This window comes from Oryctolagus cuniculus, chromosome 18 (assembly GCF_051225735.1).
Source record: "Oryctolagus cuniculus isolate XC-2025 breed Fujian yellow rabbit chromosome 18, ASM5122573v1, whole genome shotgun sequence".
Lineage (NCBI taxonomy): Eukaryota > Metazoa > Chordata > Mammalia > Lagomorpha > Leporidae > Oryctolagus > Oryctolagus cuniculus.
In genome coordinates, this window is record NC_142884.1 from 14268345 (window position 1) to 14290540 (window position 22196).

At 49.1% G+C, this 22196-nt stretch overlaps 2 long non-coding RNA genes across 2 annotated transcripts in view; both read left to right on the top strand.

Moving 5' to 3' along the window:
* The window catches only part of LOC149120786 (uncharacterized), a 124461-nt gene that overhangs the window by 70453 nt on the left and 31812 nt on the right, over window positions 1-22196 (top strand). The gene's annotated exons all lie outside the window — the stretch shown is intronic.
* Window positions 1-22196, top strand: part of LOC138846443 (uncharacterized) — a 44940-nt gene that overhangs the window by 9651 nt on the left and 13093 nt on the right. The window lies entirely within an intron of this gene.

The following is a 22196-nucleotide window of genomic DNA, read 5'->3' on the forward strand; positions in this document are numbered from 1 at the left end:
GGCGCCGGCATCCCCTATGGGCGCCGGGTTCTAGTCCCGGTTGGGGTGCCACTTCTGTCCCGGTTGCTCCTCTTCCAGTCCAGCTCTCTGCTGTGGCCCGGGAGGGCAGTGGAGGATGGCCCAAGTGCTTGGGCCCTGTACCTGCATGGGAGACCAGGAGGAGGCACCTGGCTCCTGGCTTCGGATCAGTGTAGCTCTGGCCGTAGCGGCCATTTGGGCACTGAACTGATGGAGCGAAGACCTTTCTCTCTCTCTCACTGTCTAACTCTAACTGTCAAATAAAAAAAAATTAAAGAAAAGAAATATGATTTCTGTCTTCAGAGACTAACCATCTGTCTTTTCTCAAACATAACATTCTGGGGAAAACTCCCCCAATACCCAGCTCTGTCCCCTAGTCTGCTTTGGGAGATTCTCAGAGCAGGCAGGGGCCCAGCTGGTTATCACTTTCTGGTTCTTCATTTCAGGAGCAAAGTGACCATGGCAAGGCAGGGAACACTGTGTAGGTAATATGAGCGGGGTGGCAACTGTGATGGTCCTTCAGCTCCTTAAGATACCAGAGCATGGGTGCACATTCCCCAGGGACTGGAAACTGGACTTCAGAGCTTTATGAAGAAGCTTAGCAGCTCCACCGGCAGCGAATGGCCAAGCTGTCTGTAGGGAGCTACGGTTACTTCACTCTGTCAGAGGAGGATGTTGCTAAGCTAGAGGTGGGGTGGGCAGACAGGTGCGCGAGACCAGCTGATGTCGAACCTTTTTCTGAGGCCCACACACTGAGCGCGTGTCCTCTGCATACCTGGCCATCAGGGCAGCACAGCTGGGACTTCTCCCCGTCTCTCCATCCTCAGGCCTCTTGGTGCCCTGTTGTGACTTCTTCCCCCCTTCAGTTCTGTCTTTGATATTCATTTTAGTCTGATGTCATTTGTGTAAAATCACTGGGGTAGGGTGAGAAATAAATTTCCAAACCTCATGATCATTCTTAAAATTTCCATTTTTATTTGAAAGACAGTGAGACAGAGACAGGCAGACAGACAGACAGACACACACACACAGTGTGATCTTCCATTTGCCAATTCATACCCCCATATACCTATAACAGCCAGGCTGGGCCAGGCTGAAGCCAGGCGCCCAGAACTCCATACAGGTCTCCCCCTGGGGTGGCAGGAACCCAAAACTTGAGCCATCGCCTGCTAGCTTCAAGGTGCACATCAGCAGAAAGCTGGGCCAGAAGTGGAGTATCTGAGATTCAAATTAGGCACTCTAACACGGAACACAGGCATCCTAAGCTGTGCCACACAAGGGTTCCCAGGCGCCACATTCTTGGTGTTGGCCCCAGGTTCTGTATATTCTCGCTTCTCCAGGATGACCCTGGGAATTTAAATTTTTTTAAGATTTATTTCATTTATTTGAAAGACAGAGTTATAGAGAGAGGTAGAGCCAGAGAGACAGAGAGGTCTTCCATCCATTGGTTTATACCCCAAATGACTGCAAAGGCCAGAGCTGAGCTGATCCGAAGCCAGAAGCCAGGAGCTTCCTCCAGTTCTCCCATGTGGGTGCGGGGGCCCAAGGACTTGGGCCATTCTCCAGGCCATGGCAGAGAGCTGGATGGGAAGTGGAGCAGCCAGGGCTTGAGTTGCCGCCCATATGGGATGCCAGCACTGCAGTGCAGGGATTTAATCCTCTGCGCCACAGTGCTGGCCCTGGGGAACTGAATTCTAACCTGAGTATCTCTTTGACCAGCCCAGCTGCTTCCTATGTGCAGTTCAGTTCAAGGGGTGAGGAACTGGAGGCGGGAGAGAGACCAAGCAACCAAGTACTGGGTGATTAGTGTCTTTGCAGTTAAGTAGACTGAGCTGGCACCGTGGCTCACTAGGCTAATCCTCTGCCTTGCAGCGCCAGCACACCGGGTTCTAGTCCCGGTTGCCCCTCTTCCAGGCCAGCTCTCTGCTGTGGCCAGGGAGTGCAGTGGAGGATGGCCCAAGTCCTTGGGCCCTGCACCCCATGGGAAACCAGGATAAGTACCTGGCTCCTGTCATTGGATCAGCGTGGTGCACCAGCCGCAGCGCGCCGGCCGTGGCGGCCATTGGAGGGTGAACCAATGGCAAAGGAAGACCTTTCTCTCTGTCTCTCTCTCTCACTGTCCACTCTGCCTGTCAAAAAATAAAATAGTAGACTGAATCTGTATTTTTTTTTCAAAGATTTTATTTATTTGAGAGGCAGAATTACAGACAGAGAGAGAGGGAGAGACAGAGAGAAGTCTTCATCTGCTAGTTCACTCCCCAAACGACTACAGTGGTTGGAGCCAGGTCGGTCCAAAGCCAGGAGCCAGAAGCCTCCTCTGGGTCTTCATGGGTTCAGGGGCCCAAGCACCCAGGCCATCCTCCACTGCCTTCCCAGGCCATTAGCAGGGAACCGGATTGGAAGTGGAGCAGCCGGGACTCGAACCGGCACCCATATGGGATGCTGGTGTTGCAGGTAGAGACCTAACCCTGGTCCTGAATTTAAATAAACTTTGTCCTTTATTAACTGTGACCTTGGACAATTGACTTAAGCTGTCTGAGAAACAGTTGGCCGTATCTGTGAAATGAAGGTGCTGTCCACGGGGTAGTTGTAACAATAGCTAACATGTATTGAGCACTTGGCACTTATCCATCTAGCTAATCTACTTCAGCTCTACAGATTAGGTACTATCGTATTTATCATATTTCAGATGCGGAAATTGAACACAGAGAAATTAAGTAGCATGCCTGGGTTAAGGTAACTCATCATTGCTGGAGCTGGGATTCTGAACACGGGTCAACCCCAGAGCCTGTGTCCTTAACTACTGCACTTAGGTATATAGTCCACAGTATGCTAAAAAGGATTAATCGAGGGAAGAAACATTTGGAATGCCAGGAATAGTGGTTGGCAAAGAGTGATCACTCAGTAATGGTAGCTGTTACCACCATGGGGAGAAGTCTGCTCTGTAAGCGTGATTCCATGTGGGTGTGTAGAAGATGTGGCCCTAGGTCTGGGTGAGACAGGAGAGAGGTGGATCTTCCTGCTGACCTGGGGTTTGCAATCCAGCTTTGTTAGACGGGATTTTTTTGGCAAAAGTTTTGTCCCAGCAACCCGAAAGTTGCCTGACAGGCCCCGAAAGGAAAACACCGGAACTGAAACAGGGTGGCCGTGGGGAGGGGCTCCCTCCCAGGGAACCAGTTGCTCAAGAATCACTTTTCTGACTCTGCTTTGGGCGAACCCGTCTTTATACTCCCTGATATCTGACCCTCTTGGTCAGGAGTACCAGATAAGCCATTTGTGGGAGGGAGCGGAGATGCTACCTGACTTGGCATGGGGTGAAGCATCAATACCAGCAAGCTAAGGAGACCCTGCAGGGACCTTGGGGAACCCAGCTGTGGACTGCAGAGGAAGTGGGCACGGAGCTTGTTCTGTTCCTTGTCGTGTGTACCTTGGCTCTTCACCTGGCCCATGGCCTGGTCAGTCAACAAGCCGTTCTGGCACATCTGCCCTCTTCAAGACGCTGGCTGGCTAAGGAATTTTGGAGGCTTAGGGACCTGAAGTCTGTCATGGACCTGCCACTTTTTAGTTATGTACCTTGAAAGTTCATTCTTCTTCTTCTTTTTTTTAAGATTTATTTATTTATTTGAAAGTCAGAGTTACACACAGAGAGAATGAGAGGCAGAGAGAGAGAGAGAGAGAGAGAGTCAGTCTTCCATCTGCTGGTTCACTCCCCAAGTGGCTGCAACAGCCAGAGCTGTGCCGATCTGAAGCCAGGAGCCAGGAGCTTCTTCCAGGTCTCCCACACGGGTGCAGGGGTTCAAGGACTTGGGCCATCTTCCACTGCTTTCCCAGGCCATAGCAGAGAGCTTGATTGGAAGTGGAACAGCTGGGACTTGAACTGGTCCCCATATGGGATGGCGGCACTGCAGGATGCAGCTTTACCCACTATACCACAGCGCCAGCCCCTCATCTTCTTTCTTACAGATCTTTCTCGGTTGTGAGAAAATTGCGAGGATGAAATGAAATGAAATACACAAGGCCCCTCGAATAGCCAACTTGTATATGCAGGTATTCAGTAAACATTCACAGTCGCCGTTAAATGCATTTGGGGGCTGTAGAGAAACATAAAATAGACTGCCTTGCCTTTAAGGAGGTTGCACTGCAGGTGGGTGAGAGGTAACCGGTCAGATAGACATGTCAATCCCAGTGCCAAGAATGCCTGTAACCTAACACTGGCCAACATGTGTCAGGTGCAGTGAGAGCTTTGGGAGTTCAGAGGCAGGAGAGCTGCCCTGTGGGCCAGGGGTCAGGGGAGGCTTTCCGAGCAGCTGCAAGGGGTGGAGAGGAAGGTGGAGGGGCACGCCAGGAAAACCAGAATGAGGCCAAGTGCCATAAGTTCAAGGGATAGAGAAACCAGCGGGACGGGAGTCCCAGGGCTGTGGAGGAGACCAAAGGGAGGTGAGGTTTAATAGGTTGGAACCCGGTTGTTAAAGAGCTTTGACTGCTCGCCGGTTCTGTCCCAGTTGTTCCTCTTCAGTCCAGCTCTCTGCAGTGGCCCAGGAGGGCAGTGGAGGATGGCCCAAGTGCTTGGGCCCTGCGCCCGCATGGGAGACCAGGAGGAAGCACCTGGCTCCTGGCTTCGGATCAGCACAGTGCCCCGGCCGTGACGGCCATTTGGGGAGTGAACCAACGGAAGGAAGACCTTTCTCTCTCTCTCTCTCTCTCACTGTCTAACTCTGCCCGTAAAAAAAAAAAAAAACTTTGAGTGCTATGCTAAGAAATTTGGAATTCATTAGAAAGCATTTTTTAAAATATTTATCTGAAAGGTAGTAATGGGGCCAGTGCTGTGGCATAGTAGGCTAAGCTTCTGCCTGTGATGCCAGCATGCCAGCATCCCATATGGTCCCTGGTTCATGTCCCAGCTGCTCCTCTTCCAATACAGCTCTCTGCTAATGGCATGGGAAAGCAGTAGAAAATGGTCCAAGTGCTTGGGCCCCTACACCCAGGTGGGAGACCTGGAAGAAGCTCCTGGCTGCTAGTTTTAGATCAGCCCAGTTCTGGCTGTTGTGGCCATTTCAGGAGTGAACCAGCAGATGGAAGACCTCGCTTTGTCTCTCCCTCTCTATCTGTAACTCTGTCTCTGAAATAAATAAATAAATCTTTTTTTTTTTTAAAGGTAGAGTTACAGAGAGGGGAGGACACACACATGCGTGCGCATGCACATCTTCCATCTGCTGGTTCACTCCCCAAAGTCCACAACAGCCAGGATCGGATCAGGCCTAAGCCAGGAGCCCAGAACTCCATGCAGGACTCTCACATGGGTGGCAGGGGCCCAAGTAGTTGGACCATCATTTGCTCTTTCCAGGAGTATTAGCGGGGAGCTGGATCGAAAGTGGAGCACCCAGGACTCGAATTGGCACTCATATAGGGTGCTGATGTTACAGGTGGTGACTTAACCTGCTATGTCACAACACTGACCCCCCCTCTAAAGATTTTATATATATATTTGAAAGTCAGAGTTACACACAGAGAGAAGGAGAGGCAGAGAGAGAGAGAGAAGTCTTCCATCTGCTTGTTCACTCCCCAACTGGCTGTAATGATCAGAGCTGTGCTGATCTTAAGCCAGGAGCCAGGAGCCAGGAACTTCTTCCAGGTCTCCCACGTGGGTTCAGCGGCTAAAGGACTTGGGCCATCCTCCACTGCTTTCCCAGGCCATAGCAGAGAGCTGATTCGGAAGTGGAGCAGCTGGGACCAAACTGGTGCCCATATGGGACACTGGCACTGCAGGCGGTGACTTTACCTGCTATGCCACAGTGCCAGTCCCCATCTGAAGGTTTTTAAAAATGCTATTTTTTTCTTTAAAAAAAAAGATTTATTTATTTTACTTGAAAGTCAGAGTAACACAGAGAGAGGAGAAGCAGAGAGAGAGAGAGATCTTCCATCTGCTGGTTCACTCCCCAGATGACTGCAATGGCTGGAGCTGTGCCGATCTGAAGCCAGGAGCCAGGAGCTTCTTCTGGGTCTCCCACATAGATGCAGGGGCCCAAGGACTTGAGCCATCTTCCACTGCTGTCCCAGGCCACAGCAGAGAGCCGGATCAGAAGTGGAGCAGCTGGGTCTCAAACCGGCGCCCATATGGAATGCTGGCACCGCAGGCAGCAGCTTTACCCACTACACCACAGAGCCTCCCCAAAATGCTATTTATTTCTTTGGACGGTGGAGTGGGGGGTGAGAGAGAGAGAAAAGAGAGGAGAGGACCACCTGCTGGCTCACTCCTCAAGTGTCAGTAATGGCCCAGGTGACTTGTGCCCTCGTCTCAGCCACTGCCAGGACATTCTGTAGTTGTTTGGCAACACTGTCATTCCTGACCTGAATTTTTATGCTACCAATAAACAGTCATTTCCTTACACTTGGTAACATGCAAATCCTTAACACTGAAAAACATATGGCCGGGCCGGCGCCGCGGCTCACTAGGCTAATCCTCCGCCTAGTGGCGCCGGCACACCGGGTTCTAGTCCCGGTCGGGGCCCCGGACTCTGTCCCGGTTGCCCCTCTTCCAGCCCAGCTCTCTGCTGTGGCCAGGGAGTGCAGTGGAGGATGGCCCAGGTGCTTGGGCCCTGCACCCCATGGGAGACCAGGAAAAGCACCTGGCTCCTGGCTCCTGCCATCGGATCAGCGCGGTGCGCCGGCCGCAGCACGCCGGCCGCGGCGGCCATTGGAGGGTGAACCAACGGCGAAGGAAGACCTTTCTCTCTGTCTCTCTCTCTCGCTGTCCACTCTGCCTGTCAAAAATAAAAAATAAAAAACATATGGCCATCATCAATACAGTGAAAAAATACTGAGAACTGAGTTCAGAGTCATGAAGGAGCACCAGCGACTGCACCACAGCCCCTGTGCCGGCCACTCACCAGCAGCGGCAACAGGCATGGCCGGTGTTCAGCCTCCATCTACCGCACTGTGCTTAGACTAAAAGGTTCCTGTACACCGTATTGTATTATTATTATTTTTGGAGTCAGAAAAAAACATCAGAAGCAGTTGAGGGCCCAAGAAGTAGGTCCTCTGGGGCTGCAGAGGCTTCTACCTGTGGCCTTTATTTTTAATTTATTTTTCTAATTTTATTTGTCTGAAGGGCAGAGTCACTCCTATGGGATGCTGGCGTTGCAGGTAGTGGCTTAACCCACTGTGCGGCAGCACTGGCCCGGGGGAGCAGATTTTAGTGGAGGCGTCCTGCTGGCGAGGTGTTGCTCAAGTCCAGCCTCTAGTGAATCTGGCCAGGCCCCAAGTACTTAGCACCTAGCACTTCTTCAGCTAGCTCTTCCCTTTCAGATTTCTGCAGGAATATTTAGAAGAAAGATCGGGATTATAATCGAAAACTACAAACTCCCTGCCTCGATTTGGAAATTTTATGGCTTAAATATATTTTTCTTTCTCATATTAAAAATATCACCTTTTTGAACTCAGCTTCTCTTCCTGGCTTCTACCCTTTCACCCTCTTCCTTTTTATAGACCAGCTTCTTGAAAGAATTTATAGGCCGGCGCCGCGGCTCACTAGGATAATCCTCCGCCTGCGGCGCCGGCACACCGGGTTCTAGTCCCGGTCGGGGCACTGGATTCTGTCCCGGTTGCCCCTCTTCCAGGCCAGCTCTCTGCTGTGGCCAGGGAGTGCAGTGGAGGATGGCCCAGGTGCTTGGGCCCTGCACCCCATGGGAGACCAGGAGAAGAACCTGGCTCCTGCCTTCGGATCAGCGCGGTGCGCCGGCCGTGGCGGCCATTGGAGGGTGAACCAACGGCAAAAGGAAGACCTTTCTCTCTGTCTCTCTCTCTCTCTCACTATCCACTCTGCCTCTCAAAAAAAAAAAAAAAAGAATTTATAGTCACTATCTCCATGTGCTAATCACCAATCTACTCCTCAGCATCCTGTACATTTTTTCCCTCATTGTGCAACTGAACCTGCGCTCACCAGGACCGCCAGTGGAGTCATAAAATGCAGTCTACCCTACTCCCCTCATTTCTCCTGCTGTGTCGGACGGAGCATTTGCCTCTCTGACTGCTGCTCCACTCTGGAACTGGTCGGTTTCTGTACTCCTCGGTGGCCGTTACTTTTCAGTTTTCTTTGTCAGCTTCCCTGATGTGTCCATCCCTTAATGTCACATCCTCAGGATTCTGTCCTATGTCCTCTTCCTGCTCACTGGGACCTCTGTGACGTCAGCTAGAATCATGTGTTGATGGCTCATGCCTCTTGTTCATCTCAACTATCTGGTGGACATCTCTCTTTGATATGCAACATGTCCTTAAGTTTGAACTTCTTGTCTTAGCTCCAATCCAGATTCCTTAGAAGAATTTTTTTTTGACAGGCAGAGTTAGACAGTGAGAGAGAGAGAGAGAGAGACAGAAAAAAAGGTCTTCCTTCCGTTGGTTCACCTCCCAAATGGCCACTACAGCCGGCGCTGCGCCAATCCGAAGCCAGGAGCCAGGTGCTTCCTCCTGGTCTCTCATGCAGGTGCAGGGCTCAAGCACTTGGGCCATCCTCCACTGCCCTCCCAGGCCACAGCAGAGAGCTGGACTGGAAAAGAAGCAACCGGGACAGAATCCGGCGCCTCAACCGGGACTAGAACCTGGGGTGCCGGCGCTGCAGGCGGAGGATTAGCCTAGTGAGCCACGGCGCCGGCCAAGAATTTTTTTAAAAGACTTATGTTGCCTACAATGCTGGCATCCTATATGGACACCAGTTAGAGGGTTTGCTGCTCCACTTTTTTTTTTTTTTTAAGATTTATTTTACTTATTTGAAAGACAGAGTTACAGAGAGAGAGAGAGAGAGAGAGAGAGAGAGAGAGAGAGGTCTTCCATCCTCTGGTTCATTCCCCACGTGGCCACAACGGCCGGAGCTGCACCGATCCAAAGCAGGAACTAGGAGCTTCCTCTGGGTCTCCCACGCAAGTGCAGGGGCCCAAGGACTTGGGCCATCTTCTACTGCTTTCCCAGGCCACAGCAGAGCACTGGATCAGAAGAGAACAGCCAAGACTAGAACCGGCACCCATATAGGATGCCGGCACTTCAGGCCAGGGCTTTAACCCGCTGCATCATAGTGCTGACCCAGCTGCTTCACTTTTTTTTGTTTTTTTTTTTTGTTTTTTTTTGACAGGCAGAGTTAGACAGTGAGAGAGAGAGGGAGAGAGAAAGGTCTTCTTTCCATTGGTTCACCCCCAAATGGCCGCTACGTCCAGCGCACTGCGCTGATCCAAAGCCAGGAGCCAGGTGCTTCCTCCTGGTCTCCCATGCAGGTGCAGGGGACCAAGAACTCGGGCCATCCTCCACTGTACTCCCAGGCCACAGCAGAGAGCTGGACTGGAAGAGAAGCAACCAGGACAGAACCGGCGCCCCAACCAGGACTAGAACCCAGAGTGCCGGCGCAGCAGGTGGAGGATTAGCCTAGTGAGCCGCGGCGCCAGCCAAGCTTCTTCACTTTTGATTGAGCTCCCTGCTAATGCACCTGAGAAAGCAGCAGAACGTGGCCCAAGTATTTGGGCTTCTAACGCCTATGTGGGAGATCTAGATGGAGTTTCTCTCAAGTAAATAAATGAGTCCTTTTTTATTTTAAAAGGACATAGTTGCTTACTTGAAAGGCAGAATTACAAAGTGAGAGGGACAGATATATATATATATATATATATACATATATATATATATATATATATGAGAGAGAGAGAGAGAGAGAGAGAGAGCTTTCATTTGCTGGTTTACTCCCCAAATGGCTGCAATGGCTGGTCCAGGCCGGAGCCAGGAGCTCCATTCAAGTCTCCCACGTGGGTGGTAGGGGCTCAAGCACTTGGGCCATCCTCTGCTGCTTCCCCAGGCACATTAGCAGGGATCTGTATTGGAAGCAGAGCAACTGGGACTCCAACTGGTGTTCTGATATGGGATGCGGGCATTGCAGACGGTAGCTTAGCTCACTGCACCATAATGCCAGCCTCCCTTAAAAGAATTTTTTATTTCAATGATGATACCTCACTGGTGATCCCTGCTGGCACCATCATTGATTCCTCCCTTTTTCACTCCCTCACCCAATCACAGTCTTGACTATTCTACTTGCGAAATCTCTCTCCAACCCATTCATTTCTTCTTCCAAACTTATTCACTCTATTAATCAGGATTTCCTGCTGGAAATCTCTGCAACACTCTGTCTCTGGCTCTTTTTCTTGCCTCCAGTCTTGGTTCATGCCCCTTCTAATTCATTGTCCACAGGGCAGCTACAGCGGCATGAAACAAAAGTTCTGGTGGTTTCTTTTCTCATTATTATTTTTTTAAAGATTTATTTTATTTATTTGAAAAGCAGAGTTACAGAGAGGGAGAAGAAGAGGGAGAGAGGGATTGTCCATCTGCTGGTTCACTCCCCAGATGGTCACAATGGCCAGGGCTGGGCCAGGCCAAAGGCAAGAGCCTGGAACTCTATCCTGGCCTCCCACGTGGATGCAAGGGCCCAAGCACTTGGGCATCTTCCACTGCTTTCCCAGGCACATTAGCAGGGAGCTGGATCAGAAGTGGAGCAGCTGGGACTCGAACTGTACCCTTTCTGCTGTGTCCTTTCTACTGTGTCAGGGCTTGTGCACTTATTCTTTCTGCTTAGAACACTCTGGCCGTGCCTCTAGATTTTCTTATCAACTGTGGGCCCTGCTTTATTCGTCACTTCCTCTGTGACCCCATGTTAACACTCCAGTCCCCAGGAGCTGACATTGCGATGTAACAAGCTAAGCCGCGCTTACAACACCAGCCTCCCATATGGGTGCTGGTTCAAGTCCTGGCTGCTCCATTCTGACCCAGCTCCCTGCTAATGCAGAACATGACCCAAGTGCTTGTGCTCCTGCCACCCACATGGGAAACTTGGATGGGGTTCTAGGCTCCTGGCATTGGCCTGGCTCAGCCAAGATGGTGGCAGCCATTTGGGGAGTGAACCAGCAAATAGAGGGTCTCTTCCTCTCCCTCTCCATCCCTCCCTCTCTCTCTTTCTCTCTCTATAAAATAAATAAATCTTTAAAAAATATAGTTGAATAGTTTTTTAGTGTATTTAGAGTTGAGCACAATCAATATCAGAACATTTTTCTGTTTATTAAAGCATTTCTTTTTTATAAAATTTATTTATTTATTTGAAAGTTAGAGTTACAGAGAAGGAGTGGCAGAGAGAGAGAGAAAGAGAAAGAGAGATCTTTTATCTGCTGGTCCATTCCCTAAATGGCTGCAACAGCCAGAGATGGGCCAATTCAAAGCCAGGAGCCAGGAGCTTCTTCCAGGTCTCCCAGGCACATTAGCAGAGAGTGGAATTGGAAGTGGAGCAGCCAGGACTCAAACTGGTGCCCATATGGGATGCCGGCACCGCAGGCAGTGGCTTTAACTGCTACACCACGTTGCTGGCCCCTAGAACATTTTCATTACCCCAATAAGAAACCTCAAATTCATGAGTAATCATTTCCCATTCTATCCTGTACCGCTCTTCTCCCCAACTTCCTCCCTCCAGCCCCTGGGAACCATGAATCTACTTTCTGTCTCTATGGATTTGCCTATTTTGGGCATTTCACAGAAATGTAATCATAGGGGCAGGTGTTACTCATCATGTGGTGTTGCTTTGAAAACCAGTTTGAGACCTACAAGAGAACCAGTTTCACTTCCTTTATAATCAGCGTAGTATTTCAAGGCACCTGCTGCCCTGTGATTATTGGACTTCCTGTCTGTAGCCCCCCTTTTTCTTTCTTGTTCTAGCCCCAAGCAAGGAAAACTCTGGGTTCTTGTGGATCTCTGAGTATGGGCAAGAACCATGTCATCCAGAGCCCAAGTAGTGAAGGGAAACTGGCTGCTTTCCATGACTTTGACCTTTCAACAAAGGTGCTCCAGTGCCCTTCTTAGTGTGTTCACTCCCGTGTCCGCTTCTGCTTTGTGATCCCCTCCCCCACCCTTCCCATAGCACAGAGCCTGCAGACCTCGGCCTGCAGACTTCGTTTGGAACTGCCCTGTCAGGAGACTAGGGGAGAAGAGTTGGGAGAGGCACAGCAGAGGCGTCCATTTCCTTCTGCTCCAGGGGTTAGTTAATGATCTACTATCAATCTCCAGCCTTGGGGAAACCAAGGTCATGTGCCAGCCCCACTCACAGCTCAGGGCAGAGGGCACTTTGTACACAGGGGACCTGCCTCTGACCTTTCCGCTTCATCTTCAGAGTCTGCAGCCATCGTGGTCTTGTATCTTTTCAGTTTTTAGGCTCTGGCTCCTCAGAGGAGTCTTCTCTGGGAGGAAAATGAGAATATCGGGCCGGCACCACAGCTCACTAGGCTAATCCTCCGCCTGTGGCGCCGGCACCCCGGGTTCTAGTCCCGGTCGGGGCACCGGATTCCGTCCTGGTTGTCCCTCTTCCAGGCCAGCTCTCTGCTGTGGCCCGGGAGTGCAGTGGAGGATGGCCCAAGTGCTTGAGCCCTGCACCCGCATGGGAGACCAGGAGAAGCACCTGGCTCCTAGCTTTGGATCAGCACAGCGCCGGCCGTAGCGGCCACTTGGGGGGTGAACCAACAGGAAAAGAAAGACCTTTCTCTCTGTCTCTCTTTCTCACTGTCTAACTCTGCCTGTCAAAAAAAGAAAAAAAAAAGAGAGAGAGAGAGAGAGAATATCTTCTAGTGGAAGAAAGAAAAAAGCCTTCAGGTTTGCAAAACAAAAATTTGCAGAAACCTGGGCTCCCTGCTCGTCCTCCTTCCTTATCTCTAGCAGTTTCTGAAAGCTTGGAACACAGCAGTGAGGTGTTTGCTGCTTGTACAAATATGTCTACAGAATTCCCTCAAAGCTGGGGCCCCACCTGAAGGCTTCCTGTTCTGCCTTTCTCTTTTCCAGAGGATTCTACTTCTCGCACACACATGGGCAGAAATTCAGCTTTCACTAATCGTGGAACAAGTGATGCAGGGGCTGTTTAGACAGGGTCGTACCCATGGGGAGAGAAAAAAGAAGCCTTGAACACACCAGGGGGCAGAGCAGAGAGTGGGGTCAGTGAATGACCGTCTCTGGAGCAGAGCAGGGGCAGGGTGGAAACAAGGAAGGAGGCGAAAGGCAGCCAAAGAATCGCAGGAATGGAGGATGTAACCCAGGGAGGTCGGGAAAGAACAGCTGAGGCCTCTTCCTTGCCACAGAGAGAAAAGTTACCTGATCAGGGTTGATCATGGGCGTGGCCAGGCTAGGTTCTGAGACTATAGGGGTAAATGAGACAGAGTCCCTACTTTTCAAGTTTACAGTCCAAAATAACAGAGGTGTATTAGTCTGCTTTTCTTTACAATCCCGAAATACTTGATGGTATTTTTTTTTTTTTAAGATTTATTTGAGAGACAAAATTATAGAGAAAGAGAGGGAGAGACAGGGAGAGAGGTCTTCCATCTGCTGGTTCACTCCCCAAAAGGCTGCAAAGGTTGGAGCTGGGCAGATCCGAAGCCAGGAGCCAGAAGCTTCTTCTGGGTCTCCCGCGTGGGTGCAGGGGCCCAAGCACTTGGACCATCTTCCACTGCTTCCTAGGCCACTAGTAGGGAGCTGGATAGGAAGAGGAACAGCTGGACGCAAACAAGCGCCCGGATGGGATGCTGACACCGCAGGCAGAGGCTTAACTGCCTACCAGTGCTGGCCCCACTCTTCTTATTAGACACATTTGTTCAGTGTTAATGGTCAGACTATTACATTTAGCGATCAGTAATATGGGTGCAAAATAAAAAATAAAGAAAGAAACTACATTGAAACCCTTTGCTGGAATGCTTTACACTTTCCACCAAACAGAAACTAAAAGGATCTGTTACACAATTAGTTACAAATATGGTCTTTGAGTTCTTTTGCCCATATGCATGAGTATTGTCTAAAACATGTCTCCTTCGTTGCAGCTGTGCCCGGCTGAGTTCACAAATGTGTTCTAACCTATGACTTCCCTGCCACTTCTCTGGCTCTCCTCCCTTGTTAAGCCTGTTTCCTGGCAGTTATTAAACCTTCTGCCACTGCCTTAGCTATTGCTGCTGCTAGGACCGTCATAGCCGATTTGACTTCATGGTTTAGCCAAATACTATCTGCCACCTCCATAGGAGCCAGAGCTTTCGCTGAGGTTACTAACTTATAAAGAGGAAAGATTCACAATTTTGAAGGTTCACAGTCCAAGATCGGGCAAGGCCTACTGGTGCTGGTGATGACATTCTTGCACCTGTCAGTGTCTATGTAGTCCTTACAGAGCCACGAGGATGTAATCACCAGAGCTCCACCTGATGACCCAATGTAATTCATTTACCTCTCACACCAAACACCATAACTGGATTAAATTGCCACCCTGTTACTACCATTAACTTACAACTCTGGGATTTAAATTTCTGCATGAGTTCAGTGGTCAAATCATGTTCAAACTATGGTGAGAGACAAGCAACAAACAGAGATTAGATGGGGTTGTCAAAATGTGTGGTGCTGTGCCATGGGCTGGGGTACAGCTACTGTTGTGACCACTGACATTCATGGTTCACTCACTGTCTTGTAAGAGTCTCACATGTGGAGGGACTCACAGGCCCCCAACACCAGCCTGGTGAAGTACACATTGTAAGAATCCCTGTTTTATAGGAGAAGAACCTGAGGCACAGAGACATTACACCGTCTCTGAGATCTCCCAGCTGGGACTCAGCAGCAGAATCTCCAGCACAGGTGGTCTGGCTCTGGAACCTATGAAAAAAAAAGTTAATGGGGAAATGGAATTAAAAGGTAAATTTATTTTGGTGCAAAAATTTTAAAGTCCATGTACACTATTTTTTTTTAAATTGTTATTGTTTAAAATTTTATTTGTAAGGCAGACAGATCTCCTATCTGTTGGTTCATGACCCAAATGACCACCACAGCCAGGGCTGGGCCAGACCAAAGCCAGGAGTCTCAATCCAGGTCTCCCACAAGGGTGGCAGGGAGCTAAGTACTTGAACTACCACCTGCTCCCTCCCAGGGTGCACATGATCAAGACGCTGGAGTGAGAAGCGGAGCCGGGACTCAAACTCAGGGACTCCAGTGTGGGATACAGGTGTCCAAGCAGCGGCTTAACTGCTGCATCCACCATGCGCCTCTATAGTTTTTTTTTTTTTCAATAATGTACATTTTCCAGAATCTCTCTCAAGCCCCTTTTATGCATGGACTTCAAAATTTTTTGGAGACTAAGTAAATTTATCCTTTAATTTCATTTTCCATGAACGTCTAAAAGCACCCTCAAATGTTCTTAACTAACACAGCCTCCCGTAGGTTGTGTGTAGAAACTCGGCCACTTCATGTCCGTGTGCCTTTGACCCCATGCCCTTTGACCTGAGTCTTCTTCCGTCAAAGGGAGTTTCTTCAACATCTTCTCTGAGTGCTTTTGCCTGCCCCAGGGCAATTCACTGTTCTTGTGATACTGCCCTTTGACTGCCTTGTAGTAGAAATTGCCAAGAGGCCAATATGAAAGCCAAAGATTCCTGGGAGCTTGTACTTGAGCACAAGGGAGACAGCGCAGTGGGAAGAGGGAAGTTGTGCCAACCGGCTCAATGTGGGGAGCTGGGCAGGAGTTTTTATCAGGTGGGGAGGTGTGCGGTCCCCCCTCGGCAGGTGGCCCCCAGCTAGGTGTTCTGTGCCAGGTGTGGTTTCTTCTTTTGCACGTGACATGCTGAAAATGGCAGTGTTGCTCACTACCACCTAACCAGGAAGGTCACATATCGGTGGCAATAGGCTATTCGGATTGGGGAAGTCCCTAAAGGGGCAGTAAAGAGACTTTTGTGCTGAGGGTGTGAGCACTCCTTGCTCCTGATAGGTTTGAAGTAGGTGGATATATAGTCTGGGAGATGGATCCATGTCAGGTTGGAAGGGGCTGGGTTTTATGAGTCTTGCTTCTATCCCATCTCACTTGGAGCTTGCCTAGCATGTTGTGAATATTTTGTTTAACTGAATTCTATTTTATTTGTTGGAATATCTGATTCCTTGTGTTATAAACTTCTGGAGAGCGAAGAATTTTTTATTTTCTTGGAAATTTTCAAATAGTTACCAAAGTAGAGCCAATAACGTAATGAAGGTACTCATCATCCAGCTCCAGCAACTCATTTCAGGACAATCTTGTTCATGTAAACGCCCATTTATTTTGTATCCCCCTCTCCAAGCATGGATTATTTTGTTACAAATTATTTCATTTGTAGACATTTCCACTGTACTCCTAAAATATAAGGGATCTTTAAAAAAATAAAATAACTGGGGATGGCACTGTGGCGTAGTAGTTAACCCTGCGCCTGCCGGCATCCCATATGGGCACCACTTCTAGTCCCGGCTGCTCCTCTTCCTATCCAGCTCTCTGCTATGGCCTGGGAAAGCAGTAGAGGATGGCCTAAGTCCTTGGGCCCCTGCACCCATGTGGGAGACCAGGAAGAAGCTCCTGGCTCCTGGCTTCGGATGGGCTCAGGACCAGCTATTGTGGCCATTTGGGGAGTGCATCAGCAATGGAAGACCTTTCTCTCTGTCTTTTCCTCTCACTGTCTGTAACTCTAACTCTCAAATAAATAAATAAAATCTTTAAACACAAAAAACATAACTACAACACCATTAATCACATCGAAAAATTAGTGCATCCTTAATGTTGTTAAATATGCAACCAGTGATCACATTCCTGCAGTTATTTCACATTATTCTTGCTTTCCTTCCTCTTTTTTCTTATTATTTAGTTCTCTTCCATTGCTTCGTTTGTTCTTTTCTCCCTTCATTCATAAATGGTAGGATTGTTTGAATGAGGATCCAAATCAAAAACACTTTATTTGTTAATCTTCATGTTCTACTCAACACCAAGCTTAGTGTGTAACATGCGGATAAGTTCTTAAAAACAGTTTATTGAATGAATAAATCATCAGAAATCTATTAAAAGCTCTGGTTGATTTTTGCTTGGTTTATTGGGGTGCCTTTTAACCTCTGATAACTTTAGATTTTCAAAGATTTACCTAGACGCTTGCTACTGTCATTGTGTGTGGACATCGCTAAGGTCGCAAGGTGCATCTGTGACTCAGACATTTAGAAGGGAGGGAGAAGTGAGTCCTTGCTCTCTAGTTTCTGCTTTTTGCCTGTCTTGACCTCTGTCACAGGCCGAACTGTGTTTCCTCAGAATTCTTATGTGGAACCCCAACTTCCAGTCCCTCAGAACGTGGCTGTATTTGGAGGTAGGGGCTTTAAAGGTGAGTAAGTTAAAACAAGCAATTAGGTTGGCCCTAATCAATATGATTTGGTATCTTTATAAGAAGAGGAAATTTGGAGCGTGGGCATTTGGTGCAGCAGTTAAGATACCACGGCCCACACTGAATGCTTGGTTTCAGTTATGGCTCCTCTGCTTCTGATCCAGGTTCCTGCTAATGTGCACCCTGGGAGGTAGTGGGTGATGACTCCGGGACTAGATCCCTGCCACCCACGTGGGAGACCTGGGTTGAGTTCTGGGCTTCTGACTTAAGCCTGCCCTAGCCCTGGGTGATGGGGGCACTTGAGGAGTAAACTGGCAGATAGAAGATTTCCCTCTATCTGTATCTCTCTCTCTTTCAAATAAAATGAAAATAAATTAATTTTAAAAGTTTTTTAGGAGCCAGAGTTGTTGATTAAGCTGCTGCTTGGGATGCTGGCATCCCAAGGAGCACAGGTTCAGCTCCCGGCTGCTCTGCTTCTGATCCAGCTCCCTGCTAATGCACCTGGGAAGGCAGCAGAAGACAACCCAAGTGCTTGGACCCCTGAAACCCATGGGAGACCCACAAGGAGTTCCAGGCTCCTGGTTTTGGCCTGTCCCAGCCCTGGCTGTTGTGACCATTTGGAGAATGAACCAGAGGATAGAAGATCTCTCTCTCTCTCTCTCTCTCTCTCTCTCTCTGTCTCTTTCCCTCTTTCCCCATTCTTCCCTCTCTCTCTCTGTAACTCTGCCTTTCAAATAAATAAATAAATCTTTATTTAAAAAAAGTTTGTTTTAGAAAGAGGAGGAAATTTGAACTCAGAGAAACACCAGGGATGTGTAGGCACAGAGAAAAGACTGTGTGAAGACGCAGCAAGAGGGAAGCAATCTGTGAGCCCAGGAGCGAGTCCTCGAAGAAACCCAATCTGCTGCCACTTCAATCTTGGATCTCTAGAACTATGAGATATAAATTTGTTAAATTTTTTAAAAAGATTTTACTTATTTATTTGAGAGGTAGAGTTATAGACAGTGAGAGGGAGAGACAGAGAGAGAGGTCTTCCTTCCGTGGTTCACTGCCCAAATGGCCACAACAGCTGGTCCTGAGCCCATCCGAAGCCAGGAGCCAGGAGCTTCTTCCTGGTCTCCCACATGGGTGCAGGGGCCCAAGCACTTGAGCCATCTTCCACTGCTATCCCAGGCCACAGCAGAGAGCTGGATAGGAAGTGGAGCAGCTGGGACTAGAACCGGCGCCCATATGGGATGCCAGCACCACAGGTGGAGGATTAACCTACTGCGCCAAGGCACGGGCCCCAGTAAGGCTTGAATTCCCAACGTGATGCTGGAGATATGACAAACTGACATCCTGTGAGGCATGACCACTTCCTGGTCAAAGCTGAGTTTTGGTTGGCCTTCCAAAAAGTTTGATTCCATTAAGTAGATTTATTGCATAAGGAACAGACACCTCATACTTGAAATTTACAAATGTGAACTGCTTTGGTTTACCATCCTTTTTTTTTTTTTTGGAATTTTTACCTTTATTACTCGCCCAGCCTGGTGGGAAAGCTCGAACAGAAGCTCCTCTGTCACTTCAGATTCAGGATTGCCCACAGAGTGCGATCCGCTTCTGCAGCTGCTGTCCCCATTTCAGCGTCGCCCCCTCCCAGCCCAGGCCCAAGGGTCCCGCAGAGCCCCCACTGCGCAATCTCGGAAGTCCAGCCTGTGACTTTTACCATGATTTGTGTATCCATTCATCTGTTGATGGGCATTTGGTTTATTTCCTCATTTGGGGTATCGTGAATAATGCTGCTATGAACATTTCTGTACAACTCTGTGTGGATATCTGTTTTCATTCCTCTTGCATAAATATCTTAGAGTGAGATTGTTTATAATTTTTTTAAGATTTATTTTTCTTGGGGCTGGCGCTGTGGCTCACTTGGTTAACCCTCCGCCTGCAGCACTGGCATCCCCATATGGGCATAGCACTGGCCGTAGCGGCCATTTGAGGGGTGAACCAACGGAAGGAAGACCTTTCTCTCTGTCTCTCTCTCACACTGTCTGTAACTCTACCTGTCAAATAAATAAATAAAAATCTTAAAAAAAAAAAAGAATACGTATGAGAATCACTTGGGAACTTTTCAGAATATATGAGCCCAAATCTCATTGCAGACACACTGTGTGTGCTTCTCCAGGGCTGGTGCAGAGGCTTATGCCACAGTGGAAAAGTCCCCCTGGTAATTCTGCACACCCTTACCTAACACACCTGACTGTTGTATCAGGACATCTCCAGCCTGGCCGCGTGTCAGAAACACCTGGGAAGGTTTACCAATGCCTCAGACCTATCAAATTGGACCTCAAGAGTAGGGTTTGGGCATCAGTTGTTCCGCTAATAGATTTTCCAGTGATTCCACTGTAGTCACGTTTTCCAATAGGTTTCTCTCGAAGCCTGTGTCCCTGTTTTATATTATTGTTCCCGTGTCTTATCTTCTCTCTTGGGCTTTATGCCCACTGGGATGAGGACCCTGCCTGCCTCATTCCTGCATCTTTCATGAGCGTGTGGATTGATCACCAGGAAGACTCAATCACATGAAGTTTGTGTTCTGAGTCTCAGCTTCAAACGTTAATGCTACAATCCTTGTCTTTCATGAGGTCAAAAGTTGCTTGTCAGGAAGGTGTCGTTCTCTCCAAAGTACAGATAATGCAAGAAGATGACCCTGGTTGGTATTCTTTTTTTTTTTTTTTAAGATTTTATTTATTTATTTGAGAGGTAGAGTTACAGACAGTGAGAGGGTGACACAGAGAGAAAGGTCTTCCTTCCGCTGGTTTGCTCCCCAAATGGCCACAGTGGCCGGAGCTGAGCTGATCTGAAGCCAGGAGCCAGGAGCTTCTTACGGGTCTCCCACGTGGTTGCAAGGGCCCAAACACATGGGCCATCTTCTACTGCTTTCCCAAACCATAGCAGAGAGCTGAATCGGAAGAGGAGCAGCCAGGACTAGAACCAACGCTTATATGGGATGCTGGCACCACAGATGGAAGATTAACCTACTGCACCACAGCGTCAGCCCCTGGTATTCATTTTTATACATAGCATTGGGACCAAAAATTATATGTTTCTATGGGTTAGAGGTGCAAGGATGTGTAGGGAGACGAATCTAATTAGAATGGAAGAATTGTTAGGGAGTGGTGACTAAAAAAAGCAAGCAAGATGGTAAAGAGAAGAAATCTGAATAGGGCACTGGTGACTCCTGAGTAGGAGAGTGGAGGAGTTTTTAGGAAGATGCAGTATGCCAGGAAGACCTCAGTAGAGAGACTGGAGACAAGAAGTTATTTTTTTTATTTATTTTTTTAATTTTTTGACAGACAGAGTGGACAGTGAGAGAGAGAGACAGAAAGAAAGGTCTTCCTTTGCCGTTGGTTCACCTTCCAATGGCCGCCGCGGGCGGCGGGCTGCGGGCGGCGCACCACGCTGATCCGATGGCAGGAGCCAGGTGCTTCTCCTGGTCTCCCATGGGGTGCAGGGCCCAAGTACTTGGGCCATCCTCCACTGCACTCCCTGGCCACAGCAGAGAGCTGGCCTGGAAGAGGGGCAACCGGGACAGAATCCAGCTCCCGACCGGGACAGAACCCGGTGTGCCGGCGCCGCAAGGCGGAGGATTAGCCACTGCGCCGGCCCAGGAGACAAGAAGTTAAACGATGCTTGGAGCGGTTGTCGAAGGCCTGGGTTAGTTTATGGGAGTTTATGGGAGTAGAGGGAAGGAAAAAATGGAAGAATGTTAATAAAAAAAGAAGTAAATAAATGACCGTCAACCTTTGATAATGCGTTGAATCAGCACAGAGGCCGGGGAGAACTTGAGGTGCTCACTGTGAGAAACGCGTGCGCTTGGAGGGGGCACCTTCACTGAGGAGCAGTCTCAGGAAGCGTGTGGGTGCAGGTGCCAGGAGTGCTGGGAAGTAGTAGGGGCTGCAGATGCAGATGCATTCCACACACAGGCCTTTGAGGACAGAGGGTGGGGTGGGGGAGGACAGGGAGGGTCTGAGTACTAACTCCGGTGTGGGGCCCAATGCGTAGACAGGGGACGGAAGCAGAACACCCTGGAGGGATAAAATTGTCTGTGGTCTTAGATGTAGAAGCGTAGTGTAAGGACAATGAAAATACCTTTGAGTTTGGCCAAGAGGTGGGTACTGATTTTCTGCCGCTGCCAGCGGTCTGGGGTGTGAAGAGGCTACTGCCGGGGCAGAAATAGGTGAGCAGGAACAAAGCCAGCAGCTGGACCTCAGTTGTGTGGAAGTGAAGGGGTTGGGATCACAGGTCAACTCTCGGTGGAGTTCATAAGGGAGAAAGAGATCTGGCCCTCCGAAAGGATAGAAAAAGAGGAACTGGCGACAAGGATGGAACAGAGGGTCTTAGGAAGATTTCCGTGTGCCCGAGCCTGTGGAAACCGGTAACAGAAGCTGCACTGCCACAGCTGCTTGCCCTGGAGCCACTGTGCGGGAAGTGTTACTGGTCCCTAAGAAAGAGCTCACAAAATCATCTTTCCCAGAGCAGTTCTTTCCAGCAAGGAAGTGCTCCCAGATGCAGTCATTTTGTTGAACAGGGGTGCAAGCGAGCCTAGTTGATTCTCTGACTCCAGATCAAAGCTCTGTAGATTTAGAAATAGGCTTACTTAGACTCCCCATTGAGTATTTTCTTTTCTTCTGCCTGAAAAGAACACATCGTCTTCTTTTTTAAAAATAAAAGATTTATTTATTTTGTTTGAAAGGGCAGAGTTACAAAGAGAGGGGAAGAGACAGAGAGTGAGAGACAGAGATCTTCCTCTCTCCACCAGTTCATTCCCCAGATGGCCCCATCAGTTGGGGCTGGGCCAGGCCAAAGCCAGGAGCCAGGAGATTCTTCCAGGTCTCCCATGTGGGTGCAGGGGCCCAAGCGCTTGGGGCATCTTCCACTGCTTTCACAGGTGCATTAACAGGGAGCTGGATCGGAAGTGGAGCAGCCGGGACTTAGGATGAACCAGTACCCATAGAG